The 24,578-nt window shown below is 39.5% G+C and overlaps 1 non-coding gene across 1 annotated transcript; it reads right to left on the bottom strand.

The window, feature by feature from the left end:
- Positions 1 to 18,070: 18,070 nt before the first annotated feature.
- Positions 18,071 to 18,185, bottom strand: LOC136738279 (U5 spliceosomal RNA). The gene has a single exon (XR_010812583.1). It is a non-coding gene; the product is annotated as a U5 spliceosomal RNA (small nuclear RNA).
- Between the last annotated feature and the right edge of the window lie 6,393 nt (positions 18,186 to 24,578).

Below are 24,578 nucleotides of genomic sequence, written 5' to 3'. Positions count from 1 at the left end.
TGCCCCCGTGATTACTATGAAAAGCTTAGGAAAACCTATTTTGCGGGTCAAGATCGACCCGGGGCCGAGGAAGAGGTGAGCTTTAAAGGGTTGTTTGTTGCTAATTTGTTCCCAGCGATTAAGGAAATGATCATATTACATGCAGACGCAATGTATATGAACATAGCTGAAATTCGAAAAAATGGCACAGAAAGCTTGTGAAAGCAAGTACAATAGCACTTCTGATCGTAAAGATTCAAGCACCCAAGTACTGGCAAGGCGCTCTGAGAGCCCTATTTCTCCACTGGAGTTAGAGGGGACAGAGATTCAAAGAAGGAAAGAACCTCCCAAGGATGGAATCCAAGACACCCAGGCTTACAATAAAAAAAAGAAATCTGCTCCTAGCCTAGGTGGGTTAACTCAGTCTCTGAGCAATGTTGCAGTTTCTGAGCTACTGCTACGCTTAGCTCTGCTCCCTTTGCCCCCTCTTCCCAAACTGGAAGTTAGTAGCCAGGGTAAAGGGCCGGACTCGCCACCTAAGGAATGACTAGCTCTGGAACCACCCCCTGTCCCCGCCTCTGTGTTTTTGATTGGATGTGAGGAACAGCAGGGGGGTTTCTCTGACACATCAGCCCACTGGGACCTCCCAGTGGGGGAAGTTGCCTGCAGGCAAGCTGAACCTTTGGTGATGTTACTGGGTGATCTGACACAGAGAGGCAGAGCCAAGCAAGTTTACATAGAAGTGACCATTGAGAATGTGTGGGAGTGAGGAGCCTTGTTGGACACTGGGGCTGAAATTTGTTTAATGTCTGCCACCACAATGGGCAACCTGAAACAAATTATGGAAACCTCAGACCAACGACTGAAAGTGGAAGCTTGTAGTGTGAACATTACAAGTTACACAGAGACTAAGGCACAGCTCACTCAAAAGGCATTGTTAGAGTTCACCTTTGGGAAGATTAAGTTGGTTCATCCAGTTTATATTTCCAAATTTGAAACAGAGAAGTTGATCATTGGTCAGAATCTATTGAACAGGTTGTGGGCTCAGGTTGAATCACCAAAGCCGGTGGAATTGAATGACAGATATGATACAGCCACCAAGGTACAACTTCCCAATGAGACCATTTTTTGTGCATGTCCCTAAAGGGGGCACCGGCTTACCATGTAAGCCAACCATTCGAACCCAGGTCCCTACCAACTATTATAGACATAGTGAAGGTCAGGTGCCTGAATAACACCTGAATTCCCAGTCACCTCCCTCTGTTAATCAACTTCCACCTATTGGTTACCGTCAGTAACCATACTCAATACTGAGTAATACCAATTGTTTTTTTGTTTTAATGTACTAGTGTTATAATATGTAACCTGTATATGTGCTAGTATAGGATTGTCAATTTGATTGGAATACATTCTGCTTAAATAATGAACTATTAGTTTGTTTTCTTTGATTTCTCGGGGTCATGAATGGTGAAGTCCACTGTTGAATTCTGTTACATAACTTTGAGATAAATGCTTAACGTCTTATTTTGTCTTGAAGGGGATAACGTCCTAGTCGACCTCAGTCCCATTCAAGAAAGGGGGTATGTAGCGTTATGTTGGGTGTATTTGGATAAGAGTATTTGGGCTCTGAGCTGAAGCACGGATCTAAAGAAGACCTCTCCCCCCCAAAGTTATCAGATTTCCTTAGCTCATCAGCTTGGAACTGGTTTGCATCAAAGTGACAGTTTTGGGGAGGATGGCACCGAGAAGAGGCCAAATAGTTTGTTATTCTGCTATGAGATGTCTGGAGAAAGGGGCCTGTAGGTGATAAAAACTCTTTGAAGTGGATGAGAGCCGAAATCCCGACATAGAGCTACGAACCCAGGCCAACCGGCATTTCCAAAAGATGGCATGGATTGACATCAGTCATAAATCAAGCCCCCCTCCAATAGGACACTGGGGGCTGAAACCGAAATCCAATCTCAAGAACTCAGGAACCAATCACCTATTGATCTGACAGACTATAAAGGACAAACACGGCCTTTCTTTCTCTCTCTCTCTCACCTGAACCAGTAACTCGCTGCCACAGCTCAACCTGTAGCTCTGTTGCCCGAACCGGAACCAGAAACCAACCAAGTCTTTGCCGGCAACAGAAGAGTTAAACTGGGAGAAGGAGATTGAGCCGTACAAAGAATTCTTTTAAAGGACTTTATTAAATAAAGAACTTTACAGACTGCGCTGCCCGCCTGTGCCCACCTGATCAGTGGAGTTTTACAGCTGGACAAATGACTAAGTCGACTGAATACGAAAGTGTCAGTCATTTAAATAGCTATTTGAGTTTTAAGAAACTTGACCCTTGGAACAAACAGGGCCCTGCTTTCCTCAAAGACTTTGTCTTCAAGTAACTACGGTGGAAACCTGCTTACAAAGAAGATTTTGTGCACAACCTTGGAGCCTTCAAACCAGTGGAAAATCTGTTTGGAAACGACTCTACATTCGCGAAACCCCAACTTCCAGGTGCATCGACTGAGTGGAAGTTCTTGGACAAAGCCGAACCGGACTGCCTTTGTTCCAAACCACACGGACCTCGTGCCGTGTGCTGTTATCTGAGCCCGAAGGCAGAGAGGCATCTCTGCGACGAAGTTCAGATAAGTTTAACAGTTTGGAGTTCATGATTCATGACATTTGAGAAATCAATTAGAAATGTTAATCTGTGATTCATAACTCTAGAATGTGTAATATCATTTAGTTTTCTTAAATATAAATGTGTGTTGCATTAAACTGTTTTGTTGATAATTTTAGAAATAAAATCTGTCAACGCCGAGAAATATCTTCTCATTCCTGTTTAACTGTTTAGTCTGAAATTGACACAAGTTAATAGACATTAGATTATTGGTGGCCCTGCCTATCCTTAATCATTGAATAATAATCAGTTAAGGGAAATTGTGGTAACAAGTAATGATAGGATCTTTCTCTGTACCTAAACGTTAATGAGACTGATATATATATAACGAGAAGTTACCTGACATAAATACTAACCTGCGTAGTTATTTAATGTCTGACTAATAATACTAACAAGAGACTCACCTTCATCTTACTAACTGGTATTGTAGTCAATGTGTTTATAACCTCTTTTGTTTAACGATTTGTGTTATCATATGCGATCCCATGGTCTTTGATTTGGTCACGGAAGTGATTTGTCTTTGATTTGTTGATCTAGAGTTGAATTTTAATTAGTTTTTCCCTTTTGTATAATTAGTGTAGTGCTACATTTAGTCTTTGTTTTGAATAAATTTGACAATTTATATCTTTGGAATTGGTGTCTGCGTCCAATTATTACAGAAATTGAGTTCTACAAGATTCCAGGATTCGTGAAAAGGTGATACTATAAATTCACTTCTTTAATTGAAATTTATAAGTGTACCTTACGCTACAGGTGGAACGGGAGCTTCGTGCCCTGGATGTGCATCCCACAAATCTCCATCAACTGCAAGATGCTATCCTATCAATATGGGCCAACATTTCTAAAGAATGCTTTCAGCACCTTGTTGAATCAATGCCACGTAGAATTAAGGCAGTTCTGAAGGCGAAAGGGGGTCAAACACAGTATTAGTATGGTGTTCCTAATAATCCTTTAGGTGAGTGTATATGGAAAAGGAACAATATGTGTACATCTCTGCATATGGTGCCCTAACAGATGTGCAAGTTACATGACAGACAGACACTCACACACACTTTCAAAGACAGACAGACAGACAGACACTCACACACACTTTCACACACTCACTTTCACAGACAGACAGACACAGACACAGACACACTCACTTTCACACAGAGACAGGCACATTTTCACACAGAGACAGACACACAAACACACACAAACAGACACAGACACACATACTTTGACAGACAGACAGACAGACACATGCATATTATGGGTCTTTGTTGGGTAGTGAAATGGGTAGCATCAGTCGCAGTGTGGGTAATGTCAGGGAGCCAATCATAGTCCCCGTTATTTGCATATCGTGGCGCAAAGCATTCTGGGAAAAGCAACTAAACACGTTTAGTCATGTATTTGTCCATAGTTTACACATGAGATGAAAGAGACAGTATGACGTATTGAGCACCTGGGATTCCTCATGTGTATGTGAGGGGCAGAGGAACCGGATCCCAAGTGTGCGTCCCAGGTGCTATAGGTTTCAAAGCATGCAGGGGAATAGGCACCCCACCCTGACACCTATAGAAGACTGGATAGGGAGATATAAATAGCAATGGGGAGACTCTTGTACTTGGTGTGGCTCTATCCATATAGTGGGGCCAGCAGCCACTTAGCAGGTGTAGCAATAGAAGCTCAGCCTGGGGAGACTGGATTTAGCATTTCCTCTCCATTTTGATAACTATCCATAATCATTTCTGCAAAATACTTCTATGATACCTATGTATGTTTTTTACTTGTACTATATTATACTATCAAGTATCAGTGTACACATACAATGTGACCTGTTACATTAATACAGAGGCCACGGAAGGCCAGATCACTAATAGCCACTGTCCCCTGATATTACACTTTTTTACAATCACTTTGGCACTCATTTCAGAACCTTGATGTCATTTTTCAAAACTCTAGACACTAAACTCACACCCGATGATCAAAATGCACATTTTTCAAAACTCTAACACTTTTTTACAATTGCTTGGATACAATACACATCAACCTCAGATCATTTGTTCATTGAACTAAAATGACACAACTTAACATCAAATTATTACCATTTCAAAATGCAATTCACACATTACATCTGAGATCACTGTCTATTCATTTCATTACAAAGATCTAACTATCAATTGATACAGCTGCTCAAAATGATAAGTGACTGTTGCATTACTCTTAATGCATAGTTTTATGGAAACTGACAAACAGTATTCCATGTTTCGATCATGAAAGTTTCAGGATAATGAGATCCATTGACACCAATAACCGAGGAGCATGGTTTCTTAGGGTTACCATAGACTTGACTGTGTCTTCTTGTTTGTGAAGGAACAGGACTGTGTTTTCCTGTCTGGGTTCCCGCAGGCTTAAGTGTGTTTGTAAACTGCAGCGTAGGTTTGACCTACTATTAGAAAAAAAAAAAAAAAGGAGCGCTAATTAATTGTTCAATATCTGATACGCCGGTGATAATATAAAATAACGTGTTTATAGTTTATAGAAGTTTATAGTGTTTATGGTAAATGAAGAAAAGTCATTAAGTTATATACAAGTTCTATAAATGCAAACATTGAAAAGCATGTTTGTTGTTATTCCTATATAGGATTTAGTATTATTTGTGTTTTCTTGTTTTTTGCTATGTTTTCTCCCCTGTCGTTTATTGTTATTTTGCGGGCTTGCACGCCTTGGTTGTTGTGTACAAAACGATACATAGAAAATGGGAAAACGTGTTACTGTGTGGGAACAGCTCTAGTAAGACGGGCGACCCGCCACTTAAAGGTACACATGTAAGGTACATGTATGATAACTATGGAGTGAAGCGGTGCGTTTGACTGGACAATAGGTGACAGAAAATTAAGGTTTCCAGAAGATGGGACTTTTGATTCAGATAGACTTGAGCACCTAAAAACGGTTTTGCAAAATAGGAATACAAAGCATTAAGAAATGAGAAACCAAAGCTAGCTATCTTAAAACATTTGTTAGAGAAAAGAAAGAAAAGACAACAGGCATAATTCAATCTGAATGCCCCGAAGACAAATTAAAAATATATATATATGTTTTTCAGTATAAATGACAGTCCTCAAGATACTGAAGGAAAATTACTAGATAAGTAATAAATAAGGGTAGTTTGAGACACTGCAGGTCAATATAACATGCCAACCAAAACCATGGTATCTGAATTTACTATGGATATAAATTAATATGTGTCTCTTTGTATGTTTGTACGTTTTCAGTTTGCGCAAGGTAAATGTCCATATTTTGACTTTTTCATGTACTGTATAGTCCAGAATATGACTAAGAGAGTCATAAGTCACAAATAGTTACAGAATGATAGCTAAAAAACGCCAGTTAAATATGTTGTAATAACAGACCTACAAGAAAGTCAGCATTTAACTGTACACAGAATGCTATTGCAAACAGAAATAATAATACAAAATTAAGTTATTTAAATAGGTCTTACGAATACAGAAGTTAAAAGTAACATGTTAGAAATGGAATTAGAGTCAAATTTAGAAATAGGAATCCGAGGCAACCACAAACATTCGGTGAAGGTTTCTTACATATTGATAAATAGATAACCAGATACTCCAGGAAATTAACGATGTGCTCATTTGGAAGCTATGAGTTCCACAATGAAGAGTTTTTAAATCCCTAGAAATAGATCCCTAAATACAATGTGTAGGTAAGAAATTAACTATTGATCAGTTCAATCTGGATTCGGGAACAGTTCTTCTGAACCTGTACTGGTGTAGATTGGACTTCAATAGGAGGAAGTGACACAATAAAGACATGAGCCGCGCAGGAGGACAGTCTTAGTGCCCACGCAGGTTCTTAGTTGGGGAAATCATTGACTGGACACATTTTTTGAAAATGTGCTTTCCTGAAGTACCTGGACATCATTATTGAGATCAATGAAAAGGCTTATTTTCCAAAGATTAAATACATTCATTAACTACAATAATGTAGTGAAATGTATATAAATAGTAATAATACAAATCGATCAAATATAACTTGCATTTTCTTGTAAGAAATTAGGAATAGGAGAAAGAACAGCTGTTGGGATGCAGTGCGATGTTATCCAAAATTGAAAGCGGTTGAGAAAGGAGAGTTTGTTCTGTGTGAGACAAATGTACTGCCACGAGAGACTCTGATGGTGATTGACTGGAATATGAGGGAAAATAATGAAGTTACTACAGGTATAACTAAAGGTGTAACATAACTAATTTAATGAAACATAGTCATGGCAAGTTATAAAACTGTTTGGAAATAGTCCTTTCACAAACAGAAATACCCTATCAATTAGGAAGAGGGGGGCAGGGGGCAAGGGCCGTATGTGCTCCTCTGCTCCCCCTGTTCGCCTGAGCAGACAAGCAGCCTGAGATGAGAGAGAGAGAGAGAGAGAGAGAGAGAGAGAGAGAGAGAGAGAGAGAAGTCAGAGACAAGGCAGAGACTGTAAGTACGTGTAAGGGTTCATAACTTATTACAAACAGAGCAAGAGTGTAATGAATGGTAATTTACACTGCTTGTATTAATAATGATAATAATATTGATGTTGATACAGACGAATACATCACATACTAGATGACAACCGCATAAAACTAATAATAATGAAAATAGGAATAATAGGAGTATGGAAATAATTTCAAATTATGGTTTATTGGTAAAAAATGAATTGAGAAACAAAGATTAATAACTGCCATCATTTACCCAACTACTATTAACTATGGTGTTGAAGGAGCTGCTGTAATAGTTATTGTAATGTTCTCAGGTACTTAAGTTAGATAAAAGGACAAAGATAAGCACATTGTTTTGAAACTTTGACAACTCCACACAAAAAGAGTATCTACACTAGGAAGTAAAGCTGATTCAATAAACACAGGAGATATGATGCTGCTGACGACAGCTGAGTGCTGTACTGAAATAATTTGATAAATGAGATAAATTGGAATCAAGATTATTATTATTTTGAATTGTCCCTTTACTAGAAACCTTATAGATTGTGCGAATGTCAACTAATGTGATAGAGATGCCTTTTATAAGGACGATCTCTGATGTTGTGTGAACCACACATTGTGTCTTCAGACTGATTTATTCCACATGGCAGATATGCATAATATGAATCGTGTCCTGAAGGAACCGACGTCTGACCCATATGAAGAAGATGCTGGTGTTCTTGTTGAGACACAGTAGGCCGAGGGCGCGGCTTTAAAGACAGCCTCACAGCAACTTGAACAGACCAATGCTGAGGTCCACTACGCTGAAGTGATGCTTGACTCAGTGGAGAAATAAGTTAAAATACTATAATTAAAGGTTTTCCAGATTATAGGAATCTACAATATATTGTGAAACTGCTCAGATGACGTCCGCAGTAGCACATATTCTTCTATTGATAGTTTAATTTATAATGTACTATTAGTGGAGATGTCACATTATTCAAATGAATAGAATGACAGCCATGAAGTCAGAATCAGTCCATTGCCCTTCACTTAAGATTTGTACAATGTATAATGTTTATAAATCAAAACGCAACAAATATATGTACAATACAGTTTACAAACTGAATTTGTAAAAAAGAATGTTTTGCTGACTTTTGTATTCTCTTTGAAGCAACAAAATGTATGTGTTATGTATGTCGTAACTAGGGTTTGACTTTTATGACCTGGGGCTGGATGAAATTTAATTTGAGATGCACTGTAAAAGCTCCAGGAAATTGCAACTGGCCACTGCACCTTCCATAAGAGAGCTCAAACATTTGCTAATGCATTGGTTGCCTCACAGGCACTCTTTCCCTGGTTTGCCCATGTGGCGCATGGTGTTGGCCACACGGGCAAAGGGGGGATGTGTGCATCAGTCTTTTAAATTGGTTTGCCCCAGGTTTTATAGTAACAGCTTAGCAATATTGTAGAACTTGCCACATTTGTCAAGCTCATAATCCTGCAATATGCAAATAGATTGTGTTCAAAAGCTTAAATGTTGTGGATATGAATATATACTTGTAATAATATATAGGTGTTCTAAATGGGTTGAAGCCTATCCCGTAGGAAGGCTGAAGTAGTAAAAGTAGCAAAAATACAGTTAAGGGATGTTATATGTAGATTTCGCATTCCAGGGAAATTTCCAGTGATAGGAACACTCACTTCACTGGGACAATAGTGCAGGAACTATGCAAAGCCCTGCGAGGTAAACAACATTTTCACTGCCCCATCAGGCTCAGTCAGCTGGAGCAGTGGAGAAACAAAATGGGATATTAAAGAATAAGCTGTCTAATATATGCAAACAAACAGGACTCAAACGTCCAGATCCCCTTCCTATAGTCCTAATGACAATGAAATCGTCAGCAAATTGAGAAAAACAGGTCTTTCTCTGTGTGAGATTATTATGGGATGACTTATGAGACTCTCCATCACTCCTCCATTGTCTGTAAGGGAAATGGACATCCACTTGATGGATGATGCTCTGTTGTCTTTTTGTATGGGACTAACACGTGCTTTCGAAGCTGTCCATTCACAGATGAAAGCCGCCCAGACTGAACCATCCCAGCAGGTTTACCACCCCTTCCAGCAAGGTGACTGTGTATATCAAAGCACACAAGAGAAAGTCCTCCCAACAGCCCAGGTGGACAGGGCCCTACCAGGTGCTCCTGACCACCCACACAGCTGTGAAGTGCCTAGGAACGACGACATGGATCCACTCCTCACACTGCAAACTTGCCAATCGAGGCGAACAGCACAACCCTGGTGGAGAACAGAGGGATAAAGGAATTGTTCTTCCACATCAGATTTGACATTACTGTATGTATGCAGGCCCTTGTAATTGCTTTTCCAATACTGCCAACTGGTTATTGATGATTGATTTCACATTGTGGTACGAGTATCGAGTGAAATGCGTGCTATCCACCTCAACAACACAGCGATAACATGGAGCCGGCAGGTGATCCAGGTCACAATAGAGGTCAAGCAGTGGGAGGAGGAAGACGTGGTGGTCAAAGGTGTAGCGTAAGGTACACTTATAAAATTCAATTAAAGAAGTGAATTTATAGTATCACCTTATCACGAATCCTGGAATCTTGTAGAACTCAATTTCTGTAATAATTGGACGCAGACACCAATTCCAAAGATATAAATTGTCAAATTTATTCAAAAACAAAGACTAAATGTAGCACTACACTAATTATACAAAAGGGAAAAACTAATTAAAATTCAACTCTAGATCAACAAATCAAAGACAAATCACTTCCGTGACCAAATCAAAGACCATGGGATCGCATATGATAACACACAAATCATTAAACAAAAAAGGTTATAAACACATTGACTACAATACCGGTTAGTAAGACGAAGGTGAGTCTCTCATTAGTATTGTTAGTCAGACATTCAATAACTATGCAGGTTAGTATTTATGTCAGGTAACTTCTCGTTATATATATATCAGTCTCATTAACGTTTAGGTGGAGAGAAAGATCCTATCATTACTTGTTACCACAATTTCCCTTAACTGATTATTATTCAATGATTAAGGATAGGCAGGGCCACCTATAATCTGGTGTCTATTAACTTGTGTCAATTTCAGACTAAACAGTTAAACAGGAATGAGAAGATATTTCTCGGCGTTGACAGATTTTATTTCTAAAATTATCAACAAAACAGTTGAATGCAACACACATTTATATTTAAGAAAACTAAATGATATTACACATTCTAGAGTTATGAATCACAGATTAACATTTCTAATTGATTTCTCAAATGTCATGAATCACAAACTCCAAACTGTTAAACTTATGTGAACTTCGTCGCAGAGAGGCCTCTCTGGCTTCGGGCTCAGATAACAGCACACGGCACGAGGTCCGTGTGGTTTGGAACAAAGACAATCCGGTTCGGCTTTGTCCAAGAACTTCCACTCAGTCGATGCACCTGGAAGTTGGGGTTTCGCGAATGTAGAGTCTTTTCCAAACAGATTTTCCACTGGTTTGAAGGCTCCAAGGTTGTGCACAAAATCTTCTTTGTAAGCAGGGTTCCACCGTAGTTACTTGAAGACAAAGTCTTTGAGGAAAGCAGGGCCCTGTTCGTTCCAAGGGTCAAGTTTCTTAAGACTCAAATAGCTATTTAAATGACTTTCATATTCAGTCGACTTAGTCAATTGTCCAGCTGGATGGCTGGGCACAGGCGGGCAGCACAGTCTGTAAAGTTCTTTATTTAATAAAGTCCTTTAAAATAATTCTTCGTACGGCTCAATCTCCTTCTCCCAGTTTAACCCTTCTGTTGCTGGTAAAGACTTAGTTGGTTTCTGGTTCCGGTTCTGGCAACAGAGATACAAGTTGAGCTGTGGCAGCGAGTTACTGGTTTAGGTGAGAGAGAGAGAGAGATGCCGTGCGTTACCCTTTATACGCCTGTCAGATCAATAGGTGATTGGTTCTTTAGTTTGTGAGATTGGATTTCGGCTTCAGCCCCCAGTGTCCTATTGGAGGGGGGCTTGATGTATGACTGATGTCAATCCATGCCATCTTTTGGAAATGCCGGTTGGCACGGGTTCGTAGCTCTGTGTCGGGATTTCGGCTCTCGTCCATTTCAAAGAGTTTTTATTTCCTACAGGCCCCCTTCCCCAGACATCTCACAGCAGGGATTCCAAGCTATTTGGCCCATTCTTGGTGCCATCCTCCCAAGACTGTCACTTTGATGTAAACCAGTTCACATGCTGATGAGTTAAGGAAATCTGATAAATTTGGGGGGGAGAGGTCTTCTTTAGATCAGTGCTTCAGCTCAGAGCTAAAATGCTCTTATCAGAATACACCCAACATAACGCTACACTGGTTAATTCTGTTCTGGGAAAACCACAATCCTGCAGGTTTAATAAGTCTCTCTACACATCAGTCCCTGAGTACCTTCAACCAATGGTCATTTTGACCAATTAAGCCCAAGAATTGAGTCAATTAAGTTGTCAAGGACTACCCAGTGAAGACGTGAACTCACGACTAGGTCACACTGTGAGCTCACCAGAGCAGACATTACACTGAGCTCACTGTGAGCTCACTTAGCGCTTTTCCAGCGACATGGTGCCGGTGCTGGAGCCGGAGCTGCTGCTCGGCCTGGGATCCAGCTGATCTTTTTTGAACCGGCCCGCTTTTCCACCGGTTTTGACGTCACTGGATGTGGGCGTTCCCAAGCATGGAGTAGAAGTGGAGAAACACAGCAATAGTAATCAGCACCGAGGCGACTGCGTCTTTAAACCCCATTTAACATCACAATCAAACTCATTCCGCGTCTATGGCAAATCGTAACCCTAATGTTACAAATGTTCCCTAAACACCTATTTTGCAGGATCAATAAAAAATTATTAGGATTTTTTAAACTTTTACTGACACACATAGTTAATAGCAATGTGTTATAACTTTACCGAAAATAATAATCTGTATATCTTTAATTGTTTAGACGTTATTAAGATATAATGCATCTTTCACATAGGGAACATTTGTAACATGTTAGGAAAAACAAACAAATGATTTGAAAATATTCATAATTACAGCATACAATTTGTCAGGCTTCATAACAATGGTATTTATAACATACTCTGTAAAAATCAAGCAAATAGCATTTGTGGTTCACGAGAAAATATATATATATAATCAAAGCTATCAGACTATAGCAGCCGGTGTATGAAGACACATACGATTATACAGCATTATTTGGCAGCTTCGCAAGACCTAATTTTAAACGTTGTTGGTAAGTTAGATAATTAGTGGGGACCCGCTATTTGCAGTTCTTCCCCTCCATAATTGCTAAAATAAAGTTTTACTGACATTTTATTGACCCTACCACTGCATAGGGCACATCTGTAACATGAACGCTACTGAATGGCACATACATTGAAAACTACGGAGAACTGAGACAAATCCACTTTACACTTCATAAATAATCTTAAAACGTTTCCAACCAAGGCAACACCCACTTGAAATACGTTCATTCTCATTTTTGGTAAACAAAAAGAGAGATTGTTACATATGTTCCCTATGATGCATCTACAGAGAGAGAGAGACAGACAGACACTAACTCTCTCTCTCTCTCTCTCTCAGCTGGGAGTGTGTGGGAGGGGTCTGCAGTGAGCGGGAGTGCTGCTGAGAGCTCTGTCCTTTGGCTGCGTTTTTTTGTTGCTTTACTTTTTTCAGTTTGTTTATTTTGTCTTCTGTTTTCAGTGCTTTTCTTATTGTGGGGGAACAGGGGAGGGGAGGGGGGAGTACCGGTAGTTCTTCCCGGGTCGGGGGGTCGGACCCCCTGAATGCGTCTTTTGAAAAACTGACCCGACGCCATGGAGTCAAGATCGCTCCGGTGCAGTTCTGCCCCCTAGAGCAGTGTGTGTTAGCGGTTGGGGAGGTAGCAGGGTGTGAAAATATCAAGTCTGCTGCCATTGTTATCTTCTTAAAAACCACTGATCTGCTCAATCAGCTAGTGGCTAATGGCACAGTGTTAGACGACACTTTCACCCCGGTGTTGCCGCTCGCTGCTCCTGCCCGGAAGGTAACGCTGTCTAACGTCCCTCCGTTCATCCGCACCGGCTCGGGCAGCTGATGTCCGGCATTAAGAGGGTCCCGCTGGGCTGCAAAGCCCCGCAACTGAAACACGTCGTGTCCTTCCGAAGGCAGCTGTATATGATCCTCAATAACATCAATGAGGATCTTAATGTCTCCGAAGTTGGATCTCTCTTGCTGCCACCACCACGAAGATTGCTCTTTAGTAATGTTGGAAAGTCAAAGACAGCAACCGTCAGGGTTCTTGCATATGACGTATTCGTGCTGCACCTCTCTGCAAGGATCCAGGACAGTTTGTCAATGTAAACTCCAGTGCCTGGGAATATTTCCACCTAAAAGACAATGGTAAATAAAAAACAAGTTTATCCCCAAACTATTCTTATATTATGTTAAGTGGAATACATTATCAGTAAGGCTGTGATTTTGTTACAGAAATGTGTTATTAAAGACCACAGTATGTCTCAATTCTAAGTTTATTAATTTACAGACATAATAAAGTCAGTGAATCTGTGACACCCATAATTCAATTACATTCTTATTATCAACTATAACTATGAATATAACTGATAATGTAGCATCATTAGATTGTTTACAACCAATATTTGTTTTCAATATATATATTTTTACCTTGTCTTTGTAATATTGTAGACCAAGAGTGTTATACCTGTTTTGGTGATTCTTTGTCAGATTCAGAACAATTTGCTGTGGGGCTGTCAGAACCACTTGATGGTGACACACTTTTGTCTTCATTGCTGATAAATGTGGCTTTTGTTACAATTTTTTTCAGATTGTCCAAAAGGTCTGGAATCTCTGGAGAAAAAAACCTTAGTATTAAATGATAATCATTTCTAGTAATATATTTAATGCAAAGTGAAAACAAAACCATCAATGCCTGCAATTATACTTGAGAGACTTGCTCTATGTTATTGGCAAACTGACCTTTTTGTGGGTCATTAACATTAGCTACGAAAAAAATAAAAAAGATAAAATACAAGAATTTCCAGGTCTAATGTAATGCATATAGTCATTAATGTAGGATTATGAAGTTATGTTGAAAAACTTTATTTAATAATCAGTATTATTAAACTATTAGACAGTGCACATTAAGAGTCTGTATTGTGGTTCTAGATTACTTCAGTATGATCAACTATAATACATTACTCTGGAATCTAAATTACTGAAGAATAACATTTATCAAGGTAAGGAATTATTTGCTATAAATAAAAAAACTTACCATCAACCATACGGTTTCGAAGACATTGGTTTTCATTTTTAAGTCTTGTGTTTTCCTTTTCGAGCTGCTTAACGTTTTGCTGTAGCTCAACTTCACTGGACTCTTTAAATGTCTGTAGAATATGACGGGATCTAATTCTTGATGCTCCATCGGTTTTCTTTCTTATTTTGTGCTGTATTCAGAGAGGAAAAGAGTTTAAAATGAATATATATATATATATATATATATATATATATATATATATATATATATGAAAATGATTAAAAAAAAAACAATCCTGCAATACATTTATTTAATATTTGCAGTAATTATCTCACCGGTAACTGTGGTTCATCAAGGTCACTATCATCTGAAATTTGAAGTTTTTTGTTTGGTTTAGGTACTCTCTTCATTTTAGGACAGGGCATTTTTGTTAGGTCATTAAGTTTTCTTCTTAGTTCGCCTTCTTTTCCTAAAATAAAAATAAAATAAATAAAACCCTGCATTATGTCCACAGATATTTGGGGATTATATTTATTTGTCATAAAAATACTGTGCTTTGACCATACAAATTAAGATGAACAGCCAACACTGAATCAAAACTGAAGTTAAATTATATCTGGTTTAATTTATTTTGTGATTTGGGGGATTTTATTGTAAAGCACAACACACAATAAATCGTTCTTACAAATGCCAGTCAAGTATGACGAGTTTTTAGCGCCCTCACCACCACCTACCATGTTATAAGAGTATGTTAGACGTACAACACATTAATAACTTAAACATTCATTTCAAATATACTGTGATTGTATATATCAAATAGCATGTAAAGACTTTAATGTTTTTTTTTTTTTAAATAAACATTGTTACCAGTCATAATGATCTGCGCTTCATGGACAGGCCATCCACCTTTTGGAGGTTTGTTCATGTCTCTCCACTCTGCTCTGAAGTTTCGAGTCGTCTCTTCGTCATCATCAGCAATGCTGAATAAATCAAAATTGCGAAAGCAAGCAGTGGGAATCACGCTGTAAGAGTCTTTGTCGACCCCGCTTTCCCACTTCACCAACGCGTGCATCACCGCCATACTACCTTCACCTTCTCGTCCGTTTTTTCTGCGCGTTTTTCCCCCGACAAGTCACGGCACAAAAAACAGTCCCGCTCTGCATTCTGGTACTTGGCGTTCTTAATAACACCAACAGGGTGTAATCGCATAGACCACTCGAGTATAAAGTACTACATATCCCATCTGTTACAGTTTTTTTTCTTCTTCTGAAACTGCAAGCGCACTACATAAAGTTTGGCAAATGAAGAAATTTGGATGATGAGTTTACAATCTTATAAACAGTATTTAAGTAAACCTAGATATGCAATTCCAAAAAGAACAGCATCGAGATGGAGAAACAGGATACAAAAATAATAATACAATGTTTATACTTTTTGTATTTTAATTACAGTATGTAATTATTGCCTTTTGATTTACATTTACAGAAAAAGAACGGCGGCAAACGTGGACTACCCAACAAGAAGCAACAAAGTTACTAAAATATCAGATTCTCAGGTAAGCTTCATGCAGCCATACATGTATAATTATAAAATCAATCCAAAAAATAGACCTTGTTTACCCTACAACTGATTTGAGTGTTAATTCTATTTAAGATATAAAAAAATATTTTATTTTCTGAACTAATAATCTGTGAACATTCTATTATCTCTATAATTTTAATTAATACATTTATTTTATTATTGGTGGAACATTATATTTTTCAGCTCAGATGATTTCACGTACCATCAATTTTTCTGTTAATAAATGTGCAAAAACAAATCAGATGGATAGGCCCCTACATATGAACATTAAGTTAAAGGCCTAGAGTGAGTGTTCTTCACTTCCAGTCATGGCGGGCCACAATCCAGCTCTTTGTAACTCATCAACAACCAAAGACCTGGGAAAAGGGTTAAATGGCTTCAGTTAAGCCAATTAGGTAATTAAGAGCTCAACTGGAAAAAAAACAGCAGGCATAGGGGTACTTTAGGACCACAGTCACTGATATAACCTACAATGTTGTTGTAATGAAAATCAGCAGACAGTGGGCCTCCTCCAGGACTAAGGTTGAGAAGCACTGGTCTTGAAGACCACAATAACAATCGACCTCAAGGGCTAGGGATATTCGAGGTGATGCTAAACCAGTCCTGAATGTTTAAATATAATGTTATTTTCTTGTAGTGTGCCGTTGCTGTTAATGCAACCAGTTATATTGAGCCATCAAATACAGAAGCTGACGAAAGACATCAACATGTAAATTTAGTTGTAAATTTAAAGTGTGTGTGAAAAGTATTTTGTATATGGAGATTAACCCATAGTTTCACAGATAAATTGTGGACCAGTGATATTCAGGATCTTCAAAACAAGTCCTGAATGCTCAAACTTAACACTTCTTTTTTTAGAGTGTCGTTGCTGTCAATCCAGCCAGTGATGTGGAGCCATCAGATACAGAAGCTGATGAAAAACAACATGTAAATTTCCTAAATTAATATGGTGCATCAAAATACTTATTTAGCACTTTCAACTGTTTCTTTGTGATTCCTAAAATTACTTTACAGGCTGGGGCTGGGGGAAGACACTGCGCCCGCCTGGAGAAGCCTGTACAAGCCCCCCTCAATAAGAGAGCTGGCAATCTGCAGTGGAGGGTGTTACACACCATTATTGCTGTCAATTCTTTTATTACTGTTCTTAACCCTGCTGTGTCCGACGCCTGCCCATTCTGTGCTCAGAGAGAGACCGTGTTTCACTGTTTCAGCACTTGCTCTCGGTTGTCACCCATTTTTAGTCTTTTAACTCGTCTTTTTACTGATCTTAACCTGATTTTTAACACAAAGGTTTTTATTTTAGGGGCGCGATACACCAGAAAGACCAAACATGTGGACCAGCTGGTAAACTTCTTGCTGGGCCAGGCTAAAATGGCCGTCTATAAGACTAGGAAGAACAGAGTGTGTGGGGAGGGCAGTGAGGATGCAGTGAGAGTGTTTGCCATGCTGGTCAAGTGCAGAGTCAGACTAGAGTTTAACTATTACAGGCTGATGAATGATTTGGAGAGTTTTGAACAGGTCTGGTGTATTAATGATGCCCTTTGTGAATTGTATGATGGGGAGTTGGTTTTTATTATGTAATTCATTTATAGGGTTTAGTATTTGATGGTTGTTTTGTTGTGTGTATTGGGTTGCTTTCTTTAAAAGTGTACAGATCAGTGGCGGAGTTAATGCGTGTTGGGGGGAGACAAACAAAGGGGAACACTATTTTTTATTTATTTATTTATTTTCTTTTGTATGAATTATTGCGTGTTGCAAACAGGCAATGAAGTCTGATAAAAGTCAAAAAGTCTCTCTCTCTCTCACACACACACACACAGCCAGCAAGACACACAGAGCCAGCCAGCTCAGCGATGACATCACAAACATCTCTCTCAGGTGACTCCTATGACATCACAGAGCACGTACATTCCGTTGCTTGCCGTCTGTCAACCACTCAGTCACTGCCAGCCAGACTGGCTGGCTGACTGGATGGTGGGGCTGCTTGCTGCTGCTGCGTACCTTAGCAAGCTTATTTGCTTGACCGGCCTTCCTCCTCCGCCCACATGCCCACCTATGTCCGATCTGCTGTTCACCTGGATCACAGCTCCGCCCCAACAAGGCAGAGCCTCCCAAGAATGGTACAAACTCACCCACGATCCCCTCCACGGAAAGCTATAGCAAAAGGCAAAAGCATTATACGTAATGAAGAGGAACCCGAGTCCAAGACGCATCCGACCAGCCATACATATTTGTGTGTATTAAAGATCACATTTTATTACATTTAGATTTTCTGTACTTTATTACATCTTTTTGTGATTTTTAAATGTATTGTTTCTTTTCCTTATATATGTATGTATGTATGTATGTATGTATGTGTGTGTGTGTCTGTGTGAAAGTGTATGTGTTTGTGTGTCTCTGTGTGAAAGTGAGTGTGTGTGTGTCTGTCTCTGTGTTTGTGTGTCTGTCTCTGTGTGAAAGTGAGTGTGTGTGCGTGTGTCTGTCTGTGAAAGTGTGTGTGTGTGTGTGGGTGTGACAGTGTGTATGAGTGTCTGTCTGTCATGTAACTCGCACATCTGTGAGGGCACCATTTTTGCAGAAAGAGATGTACACATTTTGGAGCAACATATGCTGCCATCCAGACATCGTCTTTTCCAGGGACATCCCTGCATTTTTCAGCAGGATAACGCCAAACCACATTCTGCCCAGATTACAAGCGCATGGTTGCGTAGGCAGAGAGTGCGGGTGCTAGCATGGCCTGCCTGCAGTCCTGACCTGTCTCCGAATTGAGAATGTGTGGCGCACTATGAAGTGCAAATTAAGACAACGAAGGCCCTGTGCAGTTGCGCAGCTGAGGAAATGCATAATGGATGAATGGGGGGAAATCCCACTTGCTAAACTTAACCAAGTGGTGTCTTCAGTGCCCAAGTGCTTAATAAGTGTTATTAAAAGAAAAGGTGATGTTACATAGTGGTAAACAGTCGACTGTCCCAACTTTCTTGGTTTCTTTTCACTGCTAATGAGATGCTGTAGAGTGAGTTAGTTATATTGATTTCAGGAGCTCTAATCGTATTGATGAGTTCATGCAGCATTTGTAATTGAATTTCAAAAAGAAATCCTTGCTGTCTGGCCTGTGTGTATGAGATGTACTCTGTCAATCTTTGGCTAACAACTGAAACATTGGTAGAACAGAAATGGCAACATAAAAAAGAAAAGTACATTTTAAAAGAGCACATTAAATAGGATGAATATACAGTTTTTTACAATCACTTTGTCACTAATTTCAGAACCTTGATGTCATTTTTCAAAACTCTAGACACAAAACTCAAAACGGTCATCACTTGTAACACAGGCTGTCCAATGTTCAAAACATTGCATTGTGCATTCATATCTTTAAAGAAACCTTGCACTTGCAGACTTGTTGGTTCAAATAATTCATTTATCATGAAATACCATAGTAACATTTATTTAGATCACCCACACAGAAGATACCGATAGTTTCACTGTGTAGTTGTTCGTACAATCATTAAATATTGTAGTACAAAATATGTGATACATGTTTCATTATGGTACTACACATAAATACATCACTGTAAAAGGACTAGTAGAGAGAATACTACAGACACAGTGGAATCATTGAACAAAATCTGAAATGTATTGATGCAATACAATCAAATCACACCATAGGTTTCTTTGAAGCCATGCAACAATAATTAGCTACAAAAAAGAACAAAACTACAGTAAAATGTCAACTGCAGTGTTCCTCACCTGGCTTAGTGTAAAACAAAGGATTGATTACTGTACTTCTGAATTTCCATCAGCCCTGTGTTCAGGTTCAGGTTCTCACAACCATTTTTCACAAGAGGCATCTTGAAACTGAACATACCTGAACATACTCAGTCATCAGCTGCTTCACTCTGTCTGCATTTCTTTCAAAAGGCACACTATACTCTGTGCTACACATTGGTATGCAGTATACAGTCATTTGACAATTGAGAGTAGCCTAATGTTTAGTGCATGCTGAAGACTTGCCGCTTCTCAGTACGGAAATTTCTGATGATTGAGGCCACAGTTGATCCTGAGTTGATTCTGAGGTTTGATTGAATCATTGTAGCTGCCTCAGTCATGGTCATGCCATGATTTACAACATGCTCTACAACTATTTCTCGGATTTCACTGGACACTATTTGCTGTTGCTGCCGCTGTCTGGTCCGTGGCCTTGTCCTCTACCACGTTCCCCCAACACCTCTCAAATGAGGCCCATGGCTGCCTCTCTGGTGAGGCCTAAGCCCTCCTCTATGACGAGGCCCACGACCACCTCTCAGAAGGGGTGCATGTCCCCTTCCATTCCTTTGACCACCACGTCTTCCTCCTCCCACTGCTTGACCTCTATTGTGACCTGGATGACTTGCCGGCTCCATGTTATCACTGTGTTGCTGGGGTGGATAGCACTCATTTCACTCGATACTCGTACCACAATGTGAAATCAATCATCAATAACCAGTTGGCAGTATTGGAAAAGCAATTACAAGGGCCTGCATACATACAGTAATGTCAAATCTGATGTGGAAGAACAATCATCTTCAACCAGGTTGGAGCGTTAGTTGCAATGCCTTTAATACACGCAGCGTGGAGAGAAACAGTGACTCAAGTAGATCCCAAAGTCGCTCTGCCTTCATTTTAACAGTCAGAGCTTTTATACACAAAAATCAAAGAGCTGGTTATAATCAGAAAGTCATTACTATGTTATCTTAAAAGTTAGCTAAGCAGAATTTATATCATTATAGGACAGAGTTCATAGATCAACACATGGATTAGGGAGCAGGCACTTCAATCATACTGTTTGACATTGTCTCCAAGATTCTCATCGTAAATAACAAACAGAAATCAAACTACCTTCTGGCCTGACCTTCTAGCTTGACCTTATCTTTCTTAAGTATACAAGAGAGAAAAACAGGTATTAGAGAAAGAATTTCTAACTTTCCTTCCACACTGCAAACATGGTATGGAAAAGTGCTACATGATGATGAATGATGATGAAATATTACATCCATAGATAATGTAGTCCAACTGGTTCATGCTCCTCGTTTATTGATGTCAATGGATCTCATTATCCTGAAACTTTCATGATCGAAACATGGAATATTGTTTGTCAGTTTCCATAAAATTATGCATTAAGAGTAATGCAACAGTCACTTATCATTTTGAGCAGCTGTATCGATAGTTAGATCTTTGTAATGAAATGAATAGACAGTGAATAGACAGTGATCTCAGATGTAATGTGTGAATTGCATTTTGAAATGGTAATACTTTGATGTAAGTTGTGTCATTTTATTTCAATGAACAAATGATCTGAGGTTGATGTGTATTGTATCCAAGCAATTGTAAAAAAGTGTTAGAGTTTTGAAAAATGTGCATTTTGATCATCGGGTGTGAGTTTAGTGTCTAGAGTTTTGAAAAATGACATCAAGGTTCTGAAATGAGTGCCAAAGTGATTGTAAAAAAGTGTAATATCAGGGGACAGTGGCTATTAGTGATCTGGCCTTCCGTGGCCTCTGTATTAATGTAACAGGTCACATTGTATGTGTACACTGATACTTGATAGTATAATATAGTACAAGTAAAAAACATACATAGGTATCATAGAAGTATTTTGCAGAAATGATTATGGATAGTTATCAAAATGGAGAGGAAATGCTAAATCCAGTCTCCCCAGGCTGAGCTTCTATTGCTGCACCTGCTGGCCCCACTATATGGATAGAGCCACACCAAGTACAAGAGTCTCCCCATTGCTATTTATATCTCCCTATCCAGTCTTCTTTACGTGTCAGGGTGGGGTGCCTATTCCCCTGCATGCTTTGAAACCTATAGCACCTGGGACGCACACTTGGGATCCGGTTCCTCTGCCCCTCACATACACATGAGGAATCCCAGGTGCTCAATACGTCATACTGTCTCTTTCATCTCATGTGTAAACTATGGACAAATACATGACTAAACGTGTTTAGTTGCTTTTCCCAGAATGCTTTGCGCCACGATATGCAAATAACGGGGACTATGATTGGCTCCCTGACATTACCCACACTGCGACTGATGCTACCCATTTCACTACCCAACAAAGACCCATAATATGCGTGTGTCTGTCTGTCTGTCTGTCAAAGTATGTGTGTGTGTTTCTGTGTGTGTCTGTGTCTGTCTGTCTGTGTGTGAAAGTGTGTGTGTGTCTGTCTGTCTGTCTGTCATGTAACTTGCACATCTGTGAGGGCACCACTAATGCAGAAAGAGATGTACACATATTGTTTATTTTCCATATATATGTATGTATGTATGTATGCATGTCCAATTGCTTTGACAATACAAATGAATTGAATTGAGAGGGAGAGAGAGAGAGTAAGAGAGAGAGAGAGAGACAGACAGACAGACAGACAGAGAGACACACACACACACACACACACACACACAGAGAGCCAGCCAGCCAGCTCAGCGATGACATGACGAGCCTCTCTCAGCTTACTGCTATGACATCACAGAGCACGTACATTCCGTTTAACAAATCGTTAAACAAAAAAGGTTATAAACACATTGACTACAATACCGGTTAGTAAGACGAAGGTGAGTCTCTCGTTAGTATTATTAGTCAGACATTAAATAACTACGCAGGTTAGTATTTATGTCAGGTAACTTCTCGTTATATATATATCAGTCTCATTTACGTTTAGGTGCCGAGAAAGATCCTATTTGTTACCACAATTTCCCTTAACTGATTATTATTCAATGATTAAGGATAGGCAGGGCCACCAATAATCTAATGTCTATTAACTTGTGTCAATTTCAGACTAAACAGTTAAACAGGAATGAGAAGATATTTCTCGGCGTTGACAGATTTTATTTCTAAAATTATCAACAAAACAGTTTAATGCAACTCACATTTATATTTAAGAAAACTAAATGATATTACACATTCTAGAGTTATGAATCACAGATTAACATTTCTAATTGATTTCTCAAATGTCATGAATCACAAACTCCAAACTGTTAAAGTTATGTGAACTTCATCGCAGAGAGGCCTCTCTGGCTTCGGGCTCAGATAACAGCACACGGCACGAGGTCCGTGTGGTTTGGAACAAAGGCAGTCCGGTTCGGCTTTGTCCAAGAACTTCCACTCAGTCGATGCACCTGGAAGTTGGGGTTTCGCGAATGTAGAGTCTTTTCCAAACAGATTTTCCATTGGTTTGAAGGCTCCAAGGTTGTGCACAAAATCTTCTTTGTAAGCATGGTTCCACCGTAGTTACTTGAAGACGAAGTCTTTGAGGAAAGCAGGGCCCTGTTTGTTCCAAGGGTCAAGTTTCTTAAGACTCAAATAGCTATTTAAGTGACTGACACTTTCGTATTCAGTCGACTTAGTCAATTGTCCAGCTGTAAAACTCCACTGATCAGGTGGGTCTGTGAAGTTATTTATTTAATAAAGTCCTTTAAAATAATTCTTCGCTCAATCTCCTTCTCATAGTTTAACTCTTCTGTTGCCGGCAAAGACTTGGTTGGTTTCTGATTCCGGTTCTGGCAACAGAGCTACAGGTTGAGCTGTGGCAGCGAGTTTCTGGTTCAGGTGAGAGAGAGAGAGAGAGAAAGACTGTCCGCTGTTCCTTATAGTCTGTCAGATCAGTAGGTGATTGGTCCCTGAGTTCTTGAGATTGGATTTCGGTTTCAGCCCCCAGTGTCCTATTGGAGGGAGGCTTTATTTATGACTGATGTCAATCCATGCCATCTTTTGGAAATGCCGGTTGGCCTGGGTTCGTAGCTCTATGTCGGGATTTCGGCTCTCATCCACTTCAAAGAGTTTTTATCACCTACAGGCCCCTTTCTCCAGACATCTCATAGCAGAATTCCAAACTATTTGGCCTCTTCTCGGTGCCATCCTCCCCAAAACTGTCACTTTGATGCAAACCAGTTCCAAGCTGATGAGCTAAGGAAATCTGATAACTTTGGGGGGGGAGAGGTCTTCTTTAGATCAGTGCTTCAGCTCAGAGCCCAAATGCTCTTATCCAAATACACCCAACATAACGCTACATATGTATGTATGTATGTATATATGTGTAGAAGGAAAATTAGAAATTATTTTCTTACACCTGTTTTTCTCTCTTGTATACTTAAGAAAGATACGGTCAAGCTAGAAGGTCAGCCCAGAAGATAGTTTGATTTCTGTTTGTTATTTACGATGAGAACCTTGGAGACATTGTCAAACGGTATGACCTACGTGCCTGTTCCCTAAAACCATGTGTTGACCTATGAACTCTGTTCTATAATGATATATGTTCTGCTTAGTTAGCCTTTAAGATAACATAGTAATGACTTTCTAGCATGTATGGATGTATGTATGTATGTATATATATATATATATATATATATATATATGTATGTATGTCCAATTGCTTTGACAATACAAATGAATTGAATTGAGAGGAAGAGAGAGAGAGAGAGAGAGAGAGAGAGAGAGAGAGAGAGAGAGAGACAGACAGACAGACAGACAGCTCAGCGATGACATCACGAGCCTCTCTCAGCTGACTGCTATGACATCACAGAGCACGTACATTCCGTTGCTTGTCGTCTGTCAACCACTC

This window comes from Amia ocellicauda, unplaced genomic scaffold (genome assembly GCF_036373705.1).
Source record: "Amia ocellicauda isolate fAmiCal2 unplaced genomic scaffold, fAmiCal2.hap1 HAP1_SCAFFOLD_55, whole genome shotgun sequence".
In the NCBI taxonomy this organism is placed as follows: Eukaryota; Metazoa; Chordata; class Actinopteri; order Amiiformes; family Amiidae; genus Amia; species Amia ocellicauda.
Note: the sequence above shows the minus strand (reverse complement) of the source record. Positions and strands in the feature narration are given on the sequence as shown.